General features: G+C 40.4%; 1 protein-coding gene across 3 annotated transcripts in view; it reads right to left on the bottom strand.

Annotated features, from left to right (window-relative positions):
• The window catches only part of LOC309538335 (lipoxygenase homology domain-containing protein 1-like), a 179,666-nt gene extending 166,610 nt beyond the window's left edge, over positions 1-13,056 (bottom strand). For 2 of the 3 annotated variants that reach the window (XM_082233720.1, XM_082233722.1), the window contains exon 1: positions 12,934-13,056. The gene's annotated coding sequence lies outside the window, so the exon portion shown is untranslated. Of the gene's footprint in view, positions 1-8,567; positions 8,634-12,933 lie in introns of all 3 variants that reach the window. The other variant, XM_082233721.1, reaches the window with a different exon arrangement.
• Between the last annotated feature and the right edge of the window lie 3,756 nt (positions 13,057-16,812).

Below are 16,812 nucleotides of genomic sequence, written 5' to 3'. Positions count from 1 at the left end.
TTATCACAAAGTCGAAGCTGTTCTTTCTCCTGTCAACCCTTCCAATTATTATGTGTGATCAGCCAAATAGTAAGAAGTTCTTCTTCTTTAAAGTGGCTTAAGATTATTGGTGATTTCTGGGGTCCCAGGGTTGCAGAGCATATAATTCTAGATCTTCTGGTCCTGTCACTTTTGCCCTGTATAGTCTGTATCCATCCCACAGTGGATTCCAGTTCATAGAGAGGCTGGATCAAGTAGAGCTGGCAGTCAAGTGAGAGATTTCAATGCAGTATTTTTGCAGACACAGAAGGATGGCATTGTTTTGTGCCTATGGAATGAGGTGACTCTTCTTATGGAAATGTATCTCCAGATGGCAAATGTTCTATCTAATTACTACCAAAGGTATAATAAGATTTGAAGCTTCTTCCCTTAATCCGGATTACAGCAAGCTTGCCTTGCTGACTGTAAAGCAGTGGCAATAACAATACTCCTCAGCTGATAGTACATATCACAACAATTCTTAATTGGCTTTCCCCCTTTAAATGTGTTTATTATATATGCTTATGCTGAGCACTGATGGGAACACTATATACATTGCTTAAGGCTAGTTTTGCCACCCATTTAAAATAAATAAATGCACAAGACTGATGTGATAATATACAACGCTCCCTTGGAACAAGTGTGCATTTTTTACACTGCAACCTGGTTTAACCAGCTTATTACAACAATAATTTAGTGCCCAAAGTACATGTCAGTTGGTATAGCTGCACACTGATCACAGCTCAGGCAATCGAGTTTTTGTTCTGTTCAGTTCAAAGTTCTTTCAGCTACTGAGTACTATTTCTTAAATTTAATATAAATCTCTCCATAGACCCTTTTAGAAATAAGTGCATGCCTTCTGGCTGAATTTTTAAATATTTGGTGGGAAATGGCTCCTTTTTAAGAATCAAGCCTAACAAGTCAGTGCTACCTGCATATAATCTCTGAATACAATTGTTTTGTTTCCTTTTTCCTCCTTCAGGGAAACATGGGCTTCCAACAATTCTATCACAAAGACATTGATCAGACCAAGACCTCCTTAGCTTGAACAGGGTTGCTGTGCCATGGACCTTCTGATCATGCCCTGAGAATCAGTGGTCCGTTCAACATTATTGTTTTCTAACTTGCCTTTTTATTCTTAATCTGATTATTCAGGCTGGTTGTAATTTAAAAAAATAAATAAATGTGAGTAACTGTTTTTATTTCAGTTTTCTAATAACAGTACAGAATACAACAATGCAATGCAGAGCAGCTGTATGAATAATAATGATATCAATTTAAAATTTCATTGGTCCATTCATGTAGAAGAATAAAAATAAGCTGCCTATTGAGATACAAATATAATAGGTATAGGTTCATAAGATAATAAAGATGTACAATTTATCCCAGGAGATGCCTTCATAATGTTCCATATGTAGTATACATTCTATACAGCTATGTTAGCCTATATATATATATATATTCTGATTTGTATATACTGCTAATGATTGGATTTAGGTTGTTGTTTTATTATATTTTGTTATATATTTTTTTATTGTGAGCTGTTTTGAAAAGGCCTTGGTTCTGAATTGTAACATAAAATCACTTCCATATACAGGCACGCCCCACCCCCCTTATGTGTGATCAACTTGTGCACAACCACATATAAAACCAGTGCTAGGCAATAAATAAATAATTTAATTCAAGCCCGGAAATGGCAGGAGAGAGCTGGGAATTCTTTGTGGCTCATGAGGAGACGCTCCCCAGAGCCTAAAGTGGATATCAGTGAGGGTGGAGGAACCCCCAAAGAGACCTGAGGTGCAGCAGGGCTTTGTTTAGGCTGCTCAGCCTCCCTGCTTAACAGCTGACTTGCGTGGTAGTACAGCAGAAGTTCCTGCTTTCCCACACATCCTACAGCAGCCCCAGAGCTTCAAATCCATATTTTTTGGTCTGAACTATGGAGAGAGGAAGAGAGAGAAGTGGAGAACAGGGGAAAACGAGTATTTGGAGGCATTTTAGAGGGTGCTCCCCACTTACACACATAAATGGGGTGGGGGGAGACACCTGTATAAAAACAAATAACGAAAGGAGAAACATTTTGACACTGCTGTGGGATGCAGGGAGAAGTTGATTGAGAGGGCATCTCAAGCACAAAATAAGGGCTGATGTAAGCACTCCCCTGCTTTGTCATTGAAATTCCCCTTTCCCAAAGCTGCTTTTCTAAGAAAAAAAATACATGTGTGCCCACATAACATGCACTTAGCCCCTCATTGTCATGAAAATTCAACTGAATGAGAGTTAAGTCCCTGACATCTATGGGATTTCAGAATACGTCTGCTTCTCTGGATTCTGTTTCAGCCTCACACTGTCCTAGGCTAAATGGGAATGATTTCCTGAGTGCTCACTTTTGGCTGAATCATTCAAAGCAGGGGTGCAGCAAAATGGAAGTCCATGGAGCTTTTGAACTAAATTTTTGTGATTTCACCAACCTGTGCCCTTTGAATGACACTCTTTGTTAAGATTTGCCAGAGAGGACAATGCTTAGCAGAATATTTTTATCATTCATGTGTGAGTCACTCTATTAAAATATTAAGTTGCTACAACAGTTAAATGAATATGGCTGGCCTTGTGACACAAGAAAAGTTGATAGTATGCCTGACAACTCCAAGTCCCTTCAACCTCTGAAACCCTGGGAGGTTTTTTTTAATTGGACCATTCACTAAGGTATGGAACTAGGAAATCGTTATCCATTTGAAAAGGAAATTATCACATTAGAGATAGGGCCTGGGTTAAATTTCTCTGAATGTGCCCAGCCTACTTACATCCTTTCCACAAAAGTTGGGGGGGGAGTGCTATTATTAATATTTTTGGCTGATAAGATTGTGTTAGCACAGCAGTTTGATCTACATGAACTTTTAATCATGCTAATCCCTTCAGGTTTATGAAATTCTCCAAAAGAAAAATGTAATAACCAGTAACACAAAGGTAAAGGGAGGGGGAGTGCTATATAGGAGAAGAACAAACACATGGTTGTTACACATACTGTACACTCCATCAGCTCTGCTGTGACAGGACGGCTCCATCAGGCCTCCTCCCCCTTCAACTGTCATCTGAGGGCAGCCATTCATCAGTTTTTTGGCTGGGCCCTACTGTTTGGTGGTGGACACTGTCCCCTTAACCTAAGGGAATGGGATATCCCATTAGAAGGCTCCAGGAGGAGGTGTTTCTATCCAGATGCTCTGTCATGAACAAATAATTAATGAAAAGATGTGTAAACCACAAGCAAATTAGGATCTATGCTCAATAAAGAGGTCATCTGGAGGAGCCCTTGGTTGGTTGGTTGGTTGGTTGGTTGGTTGGTTGGTTGGTTGGTTGGTTGGTTTTTGGTCCTGGGTCATAGAATCATACATATTAAGTAGTGGGTGGACATAGCAGACGACACAGAGATTTCTCCAAGTAGTTCTTTATAAGTAAGCTGGAACTGAACTGAACAGCAAACAGCTCAGCCGGCCTGCTTTTATAGGCAGCCGGCTGTCAACATTGTAACAACAACACCCAGGGTTTCCCACCTAAATTAACTTATGTGGACCTGAATGAAAACTATATACACAATACCCCTGGTGGCCAGGGTTAGAACTTCAATACATAACAATACAATTGTTGAGCTGGAAGGGTTACCATGATTCATTTAGTCCAATCCGCTGCAATGAAAGAGTCACAGTTAAGGAATCTCTGACAAGATGGGCATCCAAGCCCTATTAAAAAACCTCCAATGAAGGAGAATCAACTACCTTCTGAGGCACACCATTCCACTGTCAAACAGCTCTAATTGCCAGAAAGTTCTTCCTTATGTTTAGTTGGAATCGTCTTTCTTATAAGTTCAATCCATTGAGTCAGGTCCTAACCTCTGGAGCAGCACAAAGCAAGCTTGCTCAACCATCCATGTGACAGTCTTTACTCTTCAGTCATGACCATTGGCTTGTCCTATGGCACCTGGTTTACCTCAGACTGCTACCCATAGCCCACGCCTCTCTATGTCACTCCCCTGCTCTTTCCCACAGAGACGTTCTTGCTAGATGGCTTAGTGGAGTGAGCCAGGGTGGGTAGTCCAGCTGGAACAGGAACAGGCTCTGGAATCTTCTTCACTTCTCTCCTCACCATCAACATTCATTACTGTATGTCACTTAAAGTCTTTGTGAGAAAAGTGGGGTGGAAGAGTTCTAAATAAATACTCTTTGCTATGATAACTAAACAAAACCTCCATGTTCTGCATACTAGATGCTGACAACAAATTACAAAAATACAAAAATAATAATGATGTCATGCTTATTAGCTTCCAGAGACAACTGGTTGGACGGGTGAAAACAGATGGCTGGAACAGATACATCTTATGTCCCCTACTCACATTGATATTGATACCCTATTATAACTCCTGTTTGCTTTAAAGAGGCTGATGTGAAAGGAGCTGCCACACTGCAGTAATCTGGTCATGCAAACTATCTCTAAGCAATTAGATAGTCTTATTGGTTTAATGCTATTTTGAGCCCATGCCTGTATTCAATCTCGCCTTTGAAAAACAAAACAGAACATATTGTTTGTGCAAGACTTCTATTTATCCCCATGCTGGACTCCATTATATTTGGAATATAAAATTTTTAAAACATATCATACTGAAATTTCTAGAACTGGTGCATTCAGTTGATCTGCTAGTTCAGCAATATGAATCCTTTACCAAGCATTCTGCTAATTTAGAATTCACTTTTTGGTTGGAGGAAAATAACATGGAGAAAGGCAGGTGAGGAAATATTGCTTGGTCAGGTTCAGGATCATAATTTTATTTTATTTTTTTATAAAATATTTATTAAGATTTTCAAAAAATTACAAAACAAAAAGAAAAAAGAAAAATACAAAATAAAAATGGTTAAAAACAATTCAATCTTTCCGTCACATATTTTTCATTTGCTTATTTCCCGGACCTCCTCACGCCTCCCTTTTCTGTATTCCAGTTCAGATTGTTAGTTCAGCAAATCCCTCCCCTCTTTATTCATCTTAGACTTCAATTTTAAAATATTGTGACATTAAATTTTTACCAATTAATAACCATTTTCTCTTATTCCCTTATAACATTACAGCTAAAGACCACTTAGTTTCTATCCAACATCATACTAACATTCATTAATTTTACAATATTTCTGTAGATAATTTTTAAACTTCTTCCAATCTTCTTCCACCGACTCTTCTCCCTGGTCTCGGATTCTGCCACAGGATCATAATTTTAAAGTCACTGTCACCTATTTTGCATAAGGCTGCCAAAGACTTATATAAAAATAAATGAATCCATGAATTTCTGGTTTTAAAAGTGGGGGGAAATTATTAGCTCCTTCCCTGCTGAGATAAATCACTCTCACTTGCCCAACTAGGCTTTGCATCTCCCCTCCCCTCCCCTCCCCTCCCCACCAATGCCCCCCCCCCAAAAAAATGCCCAAGGAGAATGCCCAAGAGCAGCACAGGGTGGTAAGAGAAAGGTCAGATCATTCCTTCTGGCAAGCTGCAATGCTTGTACATCTTAGTGCTATATTAAATTCCACCTTATGTTCCATTGTGAGTGTAAGGGAAAACAGGGAAATTCTGCTTGCCTTCTAGAATTGTTGGCTACCCACAAGATTCCTGAAATGATTTGCCTGAAGAGAAACCACACAACTCAAGGTGAATTTTGGGTTAAGGTGAAATGCAGTGAACCCAGGCATGTGAGCAGTGCTGGCCCTTAGGTACCTCAAGCAGAGTTAAAATGGTATTCACCCACCCCACACTCTCTCAGACACGAATAGCTAGGGTTGTTTTAAAAAGCCTTGCAGACCCATTCAAACAAAAATTCTTGCCTTTCTCTACCCCCATGTGTCATTTGAAGGAAAATGCTTTATTACACTGGATGGCAGGTCCAGTCCTGCAGGCTAGCACGACCTCCAGGGTTTTTGTTACTCTTTCCAAAACTTTCTGGCTTCTGCCAAAATTTTCTCAGATGTTATGCTAAATTTGTCTTATGTGAAATTTGGGTCATAACACAGATCACAGAACCACTGTCCCTTCCCATTTAAACTTGTCAGTGGTTACAGAAAATTGAGCTGTATGTTATAGCTATTGGTTACAGCTATAGTTCTGCGATCTATGTTTGTTAGAATTTGGTCCCAGGCACAGGGGAACACCACCTTGTGGAAGCTAAGCAGTTTGGGGTCTGACCAGTACCCAGATGGGAGATCACCTGGGAACCACTTGCATGTAACCTTGGGTTCCATAATGGAAGAAAGTGAGATATAAATGTAAGGAGAGAGAGAGAGAATGTTTGTTATAAATTATGTATCAGATTTTTGTGGACATCATCCTCAAACATATATACACTGGTATCCCATATTTAAATGTAATTATGTATGTGTATATGTATGTGCGTGCTTCCTAATTCTACAGCTCTAGAGATGCTAGTTCTACATTCAAGATAAATTGAAAGGCCTTCTTGCTGTGATAAGTACAAATATCTTTATCACTTAAGTTCATCAAGAAAACTATTTTTAACAGATGATCAAACTTGCTCTTGTGAAAGCTCTGACTAATTCTGTCTCCACCCACCAGACTTTTGCTGCTTTGTATTCAGTTTTGCCTAAGGGTGCCAAAGACTTATCTAAGAAATTAAATCCATACGTTTCCGGATAAAAAGTGGAAAAAATGATTAGCTCCTTCCCTGCTGAGATAAATCACTTCCCAATGTTCTCACTTGTAGACTTTACCATTTTTTCATTTTGTGCTTACTACAGCCACATTTGCAAAGGAATGTGAATGTCAAAACTAATTTATTACTGTGTGTTATGAACTCTCAACTCTGCATGAGAGTCTAGGAGCTCTAGAGAGTAATGGCCTAGCTAACTTTACATATATGCAAGCATCTACTTAATAGCAGGGCTATTCCTATTTTTACATGGTGAAAATAAATTGACAATAAAAAAATCGTACCTCAGCTGTCAAATCATTATTAACTAAAAGATAATTAGCAAAAATATGTCTGCTTATCTTTGGCAGCTCAAAGGGCAGACTAGTGTATCTATGGGATCCATATGGCCAATTAGCACTATACTTTATTTTTAGAGTAGGCCTCCATGTGTTGCAGCTCACTGGCAGAAGGAGGATTTGGCTATTATGGAAGGGAATGGCATGCTATTCCATCCAGTCCTGTGGTTCATTGACCTGAGGCACTGCAGTGCACACTTATCTTGGCAATACTTGGGGAGAGGTGGCTTCATCGTGCCCTTGTGAGCAGAAAGGATGAGGCTATACGTAGGCCCAACACTGCTTCTGTCATGTCAGTTTGCTTCCTATGCTAACTGTTATTTGGGGGTTTATAAAAACAGTAGGCAGACCTAACCCTCTTATACACTCCAGCTTGTAAAGGATTCCCATTCAAATAAACATCACATCCTCTAAGACCAGGATCCATAGCTTTCAACTTTCAGATTTGAAAATAAGGGATTAGCAGCCTCACCTATCCCGGAGACAGTCTACGGGATATCTAACAATCCTGGATAGCAGCGGGAAACGGTGCTGAAATAAGGGTATTTTCCGCAAAAAAGGGAAGGTTGACAGCTATGCCAGGATCCCTTTGCAAAAAAACGAGTGAAAGGCAAAGCCAATACACCATTCAAACTGCTGTGTGCCTCACTGCCTGGAAAAGGAAAGGTGATGAGTGACTTATCTAAACCTAATGAAGTCATCTGGCTCTTTCAGCAGCCTCCTTTGTAATATATGGCCATAATAATGTGGCAGGCGGATGCCAGAATTGTACAAAGTACAGCACGGCAGTAGTTCAATTTTGAACTGTCTTAATTTTTTTCCTCTCTAATTTTAGCACCATTTTGACTGCCAAGAGCCAGAAATAAAAACCTATCTGTGACTGAAGACAAAAGATGTAAATATAACTGGAGTTTTATCTCTGTGGCTGCCATACTTACTGCCCATTCTTATGTATGTTTACCCAGAAGTACTTCCCAAACACTTAAATGGGTTTATTCCCAAATGGGTTTACAGAAGGTTGCACAGGAACTTTCTCAGATCCAACAATAAAAAGGACAGAGTAGAATAGAAAGAATAGTGACAGAAGGAAGCCTCTGTCTCAGGTCTGTCCTTCCTTTTGAAGCAAACAACCATCTTCCCTCAAGGTACTAAGGCACTTGCCCTTCCAAAGGGTCTCAGGCAGCCTTAGAAAGCTGTTGCTTTTAAACTGACTGTGGGTGATTCTGTTATTAATTGCTGTTGCTGTCGTTAATCACTTTTTTCCAAAAATGAATCTCAATGGTAATGTACTGGTGCTGCTACGGTTGTGTTGTACTTTGCTATTTTAGTAAGACACCTTACATTATGTGAGGGAAGTTGGGGTATCAATATTTTTAAGCAAAGTAAGCCACATATACACATTTCAGGCTATTTTATCCTGTCAGGAAATGTACTTCATTTCCCTAAAGTTACATAAAACTAGTCACTTGATAAGCACTTTTAGAAACGGCTATTTGCTTGAAAGTCCCACTCACCTTACATAGATCAGGGATGGGAAACCTTTCTCAGCCCAGTGATGGATGTAGACACAGTAAAAGATGCTAAAAATAAGCCAGAAATTAGATAGTTATAACAAAAGAAAGAAATCCCTATGGAAAACCGTGTTTTAAAATTTCCTGCTCTGTGGCACAATCAGGTGTTGCATGTTTATAGTGCATTCAAATTGCTGTTTCTTTACTAATGTAGCTGAGTCCCAAGTCTTCATTCCTTTCTGGACAACCTTCTGCGGACCACATGCTAGTGGTTGGCAAAATCACAAACTAGATTTCTTCTTGAAAGTTCTTTGTTTAGTTTCTGAACATTTTCCAGTCACATCAATGCCAACTTTTCTGAAACCATAACAACGTCTATTTCAACCCAACTTGCTGAATTCTTTAAAATTCAACCAAAGGATTTTTCAGATATCTATAATCATCATTTTAAAAGTGTCTAGAAGAAACAGGTGTGTGAACAGGAAAATTAAAAGCCTAAGAGATTTCAGAGTTCCAAGAAGAACAGAAAAGCATTTAAAGATATAATGCTATAAAAGATAAACATGTTACAAAATATGTTTATCTGGAAGTCTGCTATGCAAAAAAGCAGTCCTTTAGCATTCCAGAGACAGACAGACACACAAACACACACACCAGAGAGAAAATATTTCCCATGTTTTCAGAAGAATTGAAAGAAACAAGTTGAAGTTTTACCTCAGTCTTTCTTTTCTAGAAAGGTGGCAGGGAAAGTTTAAAGGCTTCATAAAAGAAACACATGTGACTGTTAGGAATTAAATTAAACCTAAGGATGAGCTTCACATATTCTGGAAGAACTGCTCAAACAGTCAAGGTCAGGATAAATTGAAAAGTAAAGCACAAATGTATTGTTGTCTGCTGCAGATTGGCTTTTCCTTGCCAGAATAAAGTGTATGTGCTCTCCACATAATTTTTGGCAAAACTGTACCATGTCAAACTTGTGAGCTTTGATCAGCAAGCAGCAATCGGACTCACCAAGCAACAACTGGCTGATTGAAAAGACAGTTAAGAAAAGAAACCCAATAGATGCTCATTTAGATTTGGAATGAGAGCATCCTCACATAGAGAAGAATAGCACAGTATAAAAGAAAGCTATCAAAGGAACAGGATAATAATCAGAATGGCCAGACTGTGCTGTTTTTTTAAAGGTGCATGAACAAGTTCACCCTGAACACACCAACCCCAATGTCTGTCACATACATCTTTCATCACAGGTAACTGAGAAGGAGGGGGCTTAAGGGAATCTATTTGCATACATTGTGGCATGGTCTTCAGATGGCTAGGCCTGACACTTTTTCTTTCTATAATAGGATGCACCGAGAATAGCAGGCCTTTATCAGGCTTTATTGCCACTTGACAGGATAGAAAGCCCCTGCTGTGGTAAGCTGTGAACTAATGCAGCACACAGACAACCTCACATTTGTATTCTACAGCAGTTAATCCAAAAAGAACACCTCCTTGGGTCTCATCCATAAATATGCATTGAAAGAAACTTGGGGCAAGATCTCCTCTATTTATCTAGATCTCAAAGGTAGTCAAGGCTATTATTATTATTATTATTTCTTAAAGTTGCATGCTGCAGGTCTCAGGGCCGTTGACAAGATAAAATCGCAATATAAAAACTTAAAATACATAATAATTAATAATAATAATAATAACCCAATAACACACACACACACCCTGCACACATTTTAAAAGAGCACTAGATGTCAGTCAATCAAAGGCCTGGTTAAAGAGGAATGTTTTTGCCTGGCACCAAAAGGTGCATAATGAAGACATCAGCTGAAACTCCCTGGGGAAAGCATTCTACAAAAAGGGAGCCGCTTATATGACTCTGGCTATCATGTTCCCAGTTTCCAGTGCAAACCTATGCACGTTTATTAAGAAACAATTTCTATTCAGTTCAATGGGCTTACTCCCAAGTAAGAGTGATGCACAGAGGATTGCAGCTAAGTTAGTCTTCCCCTCTCCCCCCCCCTTTTTTTACAAAAATTAAACCTCAAGTATTAATGTGAATTTCGCTTGTATAAACATGACAAGGACTAGTGCTCCCCTTGCATATTAATAGAATTTAACTTAAGCCCTATCATTTTCTTACAACTGTTGACTATCTGGGTCATGCTCAAGGAACCTTAACAGTATGTCACTAAGCTTAAGTCAATCAGAAACAAAAAACCCACCATGATTTCATATTCAGTTTACAGTTTCTAAGGACACTGTGTATTCTTACTAACCTAAGTGATACCGTATCAAGGCAGTGGAATGCGTATAAACAAAATCTGGAGGAGTATTGCCATGGTGCAAATAGCAGAAAAAGTCAACAGGGATTACAACTTGGCAAATGTGTCAGAAAACAAAGAAGGGCAAATGATTGCATGGGCGTGTAAATAAGTGACACTCCTTTGGGAAATAAATTGCATCACAATAATACCAACAAAATATTCATAAATGAAACCAAGCAAAGTATTAGCTATTTGTTTCTTGACTCAAGTCTTCATCAATGCAAAGTATGGTCCCACTGAATGCAGTGCAATAACACCCTAGTCCACAGTATTTTGTATTGGTGTACTTGCCATAAGAGAAGCTGCAGTAATGTCTTTTTTCCTGACTCTGTACAGTTTTAGGGTGGTAGTGGTGGTCCATCACATACTAAATATAAATTTTGTGGTTTAACAACTTTTGGGATTGGGCATTAAGTCAGCTGCACCACAAGTATAATTGCAATAGTGCTTCTTGGACTGGCATTTAAAAAGTCATTGCCTTGGGTGGGATTCACCTAATGCAGGGGTTGGCAAGGCTTGCCGGGCATGGGCCAGATCACTCCCTCAGAGATCCTTCATGGGTCAGACCGGCACGGTGCGACACCGGAAATCGCGCCTGCGCATGTCTGCAGCACCAGAAATCACTTCTGTACGTGCCCAGATGCTGAAAGTCGCTTCTGCGCAGGTGCAATTTTCGGCATCTGGGCATGCGCAGAAGTGATTTCCAGCACCGTGGACATGTGCAGATGTGATTTTCGGCATCTAGGCATGTGCAGAAGCGATTTCCGGAGCCACAGAAGAGAGTCCCCATGCCATGCTGCACCGGTTTAGCGCAGCGTGTGAGGACTCGCCGAGTGGGCGGCTCGGTTTGGGGGTGGCTCATGGGCCGGTTAAGCGACCCTCATGGGCCGCTTCCGGCCCATGGGCCTTAGGTTGCCGACCTCTGACCTAATGAGTCCTGTCAGGGCATGAGGGTTTCTGCTTTGCAATGGGGCTTGCACCTCCCATCATCCCCCCTCCTCTGCATCCCCCAAAATTGGCTCTTGGGGGATCAGGAGAACCCCTAGGACAGCATGCATAGAAAAGAGGGGAGATCATTCTCTCAGGCAAGCTGCAATGCTTGGGTTGACAGAATGCTCACCATAGTGCAATGTTGAATTCTGCCCCATGACTTTATCTGCCTTTTGTTGGCATTTGTTAAGTTAGACTACAGTATTTTCAGTACATTCCACAGCGTACCAGTGGTCTAAAATAGCCATGGGTGGACTCTTGGCTCCATATTATTATTATTATTATTATTATTATTATTATTATTACAATTTATTATTTGATTTACAATTTATTATCAAAAATATCATTGATCATAATCTCTAGTGTCACATTGGTTGTAGTCTGTACATTGTAGTACCATACATTATCAACTATTATTATACAATTCTACATAGTAATGTTCCTGCTCTCTCATGCTTGATATTTTGCTTCATCTTATTTACCATCCTAAGTTTCTTTTCTTTTGTTTTTATATTATATTTGCTGTATCATTGAAAATCAATTAAAATAAAATAAAATGGAAAAGAGACAGGTTTACTCTGATTAATCACACTCAAAGTTTACCTTTATGCTAAAAGTGTGTGTGTGTGTGTGTGTGTGTACACATACACATACATATATCCAACAACACAGCCTATTTTATGCAAGAGAAAGGAAAAATAGGCTGTTAAGTACTAGGGTATTACGGTACATTTGTGAATCCTTGTACTTCATTGTATTTCATAGTCCAACCAGTGTGACCAAGCTGTGCAGATAGGGTACTGAAGTCATGTTTAGGATAAGGATGCACTTGCCCATTTTAAACATTCTCAGTCCTTCCTAAGATGGACACAGATATTAATCTAATGCCAGGCAAAGAACAAAAATACCACAAACATATGTAATGAAGCCGTCACAACCAAAGTAATCACAGAACAGCTCGCTCCCTAGTATCCAAATGTGGCCACAATAAATTCACTGAGATAAATATTTAAGTATGTACCTGACATTCCCAGGATGCACTTAAATTAGGAACCACTTACAGGTTTGAAGCTCTTTGAGATAATATAGGAAGCTGTGGGGAAGAACTTTCATAAAAAAAGTTGCAAGATGTTCCTGTAGCACTGCAGCTCTCACCTCACCTGTGCTGCTATGATACACTGTAGACAGTCGCCTTGTGCAAGTGTGTTGACACAATGTTAATGCCAGCATTACCTATAGCAACAACAAACAAGCTTCTATCAACAAAGGAAGTGTGTATTATTTCCCGATTATTGCTGTAGTCATTCTCCTCAATGTGGTACATGAATTAAACATCATCAGGATCAATACTACAGGAATACTACACCTACAGACTCACTGATGCCACAGTCCTCAATACATTTAGCAGATCTTCAGTAGAATGCACTTTCAAGCCACTGTGTTTAGAATCACAGCAGTGTGGTCTGGGCCTGTGGATGTTTACTTGGAAGTAAGTTACACTGTGCTCCATAGGACATGCTTCTCTGTGGTGTGCACAGTCTTGCAGTTCTAGCCTCTTTCCAACCTATTGTATCCCTCACAAACTGCAGCTGTTTCAAAGGAAGTATAACTCTGACGTGCACTGGAGACAAAAAATGGAAAGGGCAGCACTTCCACACCTTGTTTGTGAGCTGCTGGGTGAATCAGAATGCTTGACTAGGTGAAAGGGGTATACTATTTTCTAAAGGTAGGGGCGCAGGTGGCGCTGTGGGTTAAACCACAGAGCCTAGGGCTTGCCAATCAGAAGGTTGGTGGTTCGAATCCCCGCGACAGGGTGAGCTCCCGTTGCTCGGTCCCTGCTCCTGCCAACCTAGCAATTCGAAAGCATGAAGTGCAAGTAGATTAATAGGTACCGGTCCAGCAGGAAGGTAAACAGTGTCTCCGTGCGCTGCTTTGGTTCGCCAGAAGCGGCTTAGTCATGCTGGCCACATGACCCGGAAGCTGTATGCCAGCTCCCTTGGCCAATAAAGCGAGATGAGCACCGCAACCCCAGAGTTGGCCACGACTGAACCTAATGGTCAGGGGTCCCTTTACCTTTATGAAGAAATGGTACACTGTGATCATTGCATAGGAATAATGTGTTTCGAAAGCTCCTCCATTGATGTAATCCCAATCCTTATTGGGAGCGAGAAGGGAGTTGAAGTAATTGCAAAAAAGTACAAAAAATAAACATGCATGTCAAAACTACTTTATCATAATGTGTCTTCTGTCCCAAAGTCCTATTGTTTTTAATGAAAAACAAGTTTACATTTTTGTGTGAGCCTCCTGTTGTTGTTTGGAAATGTCTGTGATTGTGGAAAAGTGTCACATATCATTGATATATGATCCCAGCAAAGGCAAAATCTGATAGTTCAGAAGCCATGGGGAAATAAATAGAAACGTTCTAACAGAAAGTTTTTAATACTGTATTTCAGTGATATAGTAGCCAGTTCCAAATGAATAACCATCCTCATCAGATACAGCAAAAGCAAAAAAACTGTCATGTGATATGATAATAATGACTGTAGGTAACAAACAACAAAAAGGGTTTCAGGTTTCTAGTAATTCAGAAAGAAATCAGCTTGAGGGCATGAGGACTTACTACCTCTTAATTGCAGCAATTACAATTCAGGATTTCAAGCCACATAAAATTACTGTATATGTGAATGTGAACCAGCAGAGGCGGATGAAGCAAAGAGTTTCAGCAAATAAAATCCCTGGTAGGAGCAATTGTCACTGCACACATCTTGCTCCAACAATAACTATGAAATACCACCCAACCCCAAAACTGGAGGAGCCAAGCATATCTCTCTCTCTCCCTCACACATGCTATATTAATGAGCTTGCTTCAACAAATTATCCAAACTGTTGAGCAGTTTTCATTCACCACTGGTAAGTCTTCTAAATATCCCCTTATAAACTCTGCAGATGTGTCATATATGTACATCATATAAGCATTTTTTTAAAAAGTGCTCATCTCCACAAATAAAAGTTTTGCTTAAACAATGCATTTAAAACGCTATTATAAAGAACACTCACTGACTTCCACATCCAATTAAGGCTGATTTAAAATAGAAATAATTGCTGAAGTTTTTATCTTGCAGCAGACATCTGTTTCATCCATTTCTAATTCTCCACCTGCACTTGGAAATGATGCATAATAAACACTTCTAATTTGGGCATCATGCTTTCTGTAGAATGCATCAATAAAGGCAACATCAGAATTAGGTATAACTTCACTTCTGTTCAGCTGTGAATAATTAAAAACTAGTGTTTTACATAGCTGCCAGCTTCAGCTTCAACGATTTCACAGATACGCAGGGCCTGTTCATGCAGCCAGCCTTGGTTTCCTTATGTGCTCATCCACAAGAGCATGTGCAGCTGGCGGTGGCATGCCCTTCTGGCTCAGCAGAAAGTTCATGGAAATACCAACTGTATGAACTGTAGTCTCCATCAGGGACCAACATGCCAGACACATATCAGCTGGATAGCTCAGTTGGTTAGACCATGGTGCTGATAATGCCAAGGCTGCAGGTTTGATGCCTGCATGGAATAGCAGGGGGTTGGACTAGATGATCCTTGGGGCCCCTTCCAACTCTGCAATTCTATGTGCAATAGTGCAGTGTTTCCCAACCTTGGACCTCCAGCTGTTTTTGGACTACAACTCCCATCATCCCTAGCTAGCAAGACCCAGTGGTCAGGGATGATGGGAATTGTAGTCCATAAACAGCTGGAGACCAAAGGTTGGGAAACACTGCAATAGTGGCCCTCAGAAATGATGATTTCACACATAGCAGGTGCTATATTAGCTCTACATATGAGTAGCCACAGCTTTCCATCATTTGCAATTACATAAGGTATGGGGGGAGATATTAGTACAAACCAGGTGGGTGCTGTTGCAGTAATGTTATAGTTGAACAGTGGTGGACTTGGGTAATATGGCACCCTGTGCAAGGCCAAAGTTTTATTACCTCCCCCCCCCCAGCCCTTGTGCTGCCTTCCCAAAGCAGAGTAAGAAATCATGGGGCTTTGGGAAGCAGGTGTGAGGCTCTGGCAGGGTCCTAGAGCCCTCCTACCTTCTTCCCCAAACTGGGAAAGTGCTAACTAGTCTTTGAGAAGGAGACCTCACTTACCTGACTTTGAAAAGGCTCCCTCCTCAACTCATCACCCAGTGTGTGTGTGTCACGTTCGCACAACCCTAAATCTGCCCTTGCGCTGAAATAACTGTGGAGTTTGCTATTCTCTGTAACTGGCTCCAATCCAATTCAAGCGAATTTATCTGTTGTAGGAATACAAATTAGAGGGCAAAATGTGTTTGTGTGTAGGGCAATGGGAGCATGTGAACAGGCCGATTGGAAAAAACACACTAGTGATATTGCAGTGGTAATGTTTGGCCATATCTCTCAAAACCTTTCACAGAAAGTGGCATGAGCTTCAAACTAATGTACAGTGGTACCTCAGGTTACAAATGCTTCGGGTTACAAACGCTTCAGGTTACAGACTCTGCTAACCTAGAAGTAGTACCTTGGGTTTAAAAAACTTTACCTCAGGATGCGAACAGAAATTGTGCAGTGGCGGCGTGAGGCCCCATTAGCTAAAGTGGTACCTCAGGTTAAGAACGGTTTCAGGTTAAGAACAGACCTCCGGAATGAATTAAGTTCTTAACCAGAGGTACTACTGTAGTAGCAATAGAGAGCACACTAATCCACACCAACTGTGGTATGAACATTGTTTCTCTGTGGTGCTGTTTGCATGGATCTGGTGGGTGGGGGTGGGTGCGGGAGAGGGGGGGAGGGTAAGTGTGGCCAGAAGCCAATCATGTGGGCTTTTCTCATGATCATGGCTGAACAAAAATAAAACAGGCGAGGCAGAGGGAAAACTAAACTTAAGAACCAAATTCAATGACACTAAAGGTGTCGCTG

Source organism: Podarcis vaucheri (genome assembly GCF_965113315.1).
Source record: "Podarcis vaucheri genome assembly, chromosome: 8".
Classification (NCBI taxonomy): domain Eukaryota; kingdom Metazoa; phylum Chordata; class Lepidosauria; order Squamata; family Lacertidae; genus Podarcis; species Podarcis vaucheri.
The sequence above is the reverse complement of the archived record's forward strand: the minus strand, read 5'-3'. Positions and strand labels throughout refer to the sequence as shown.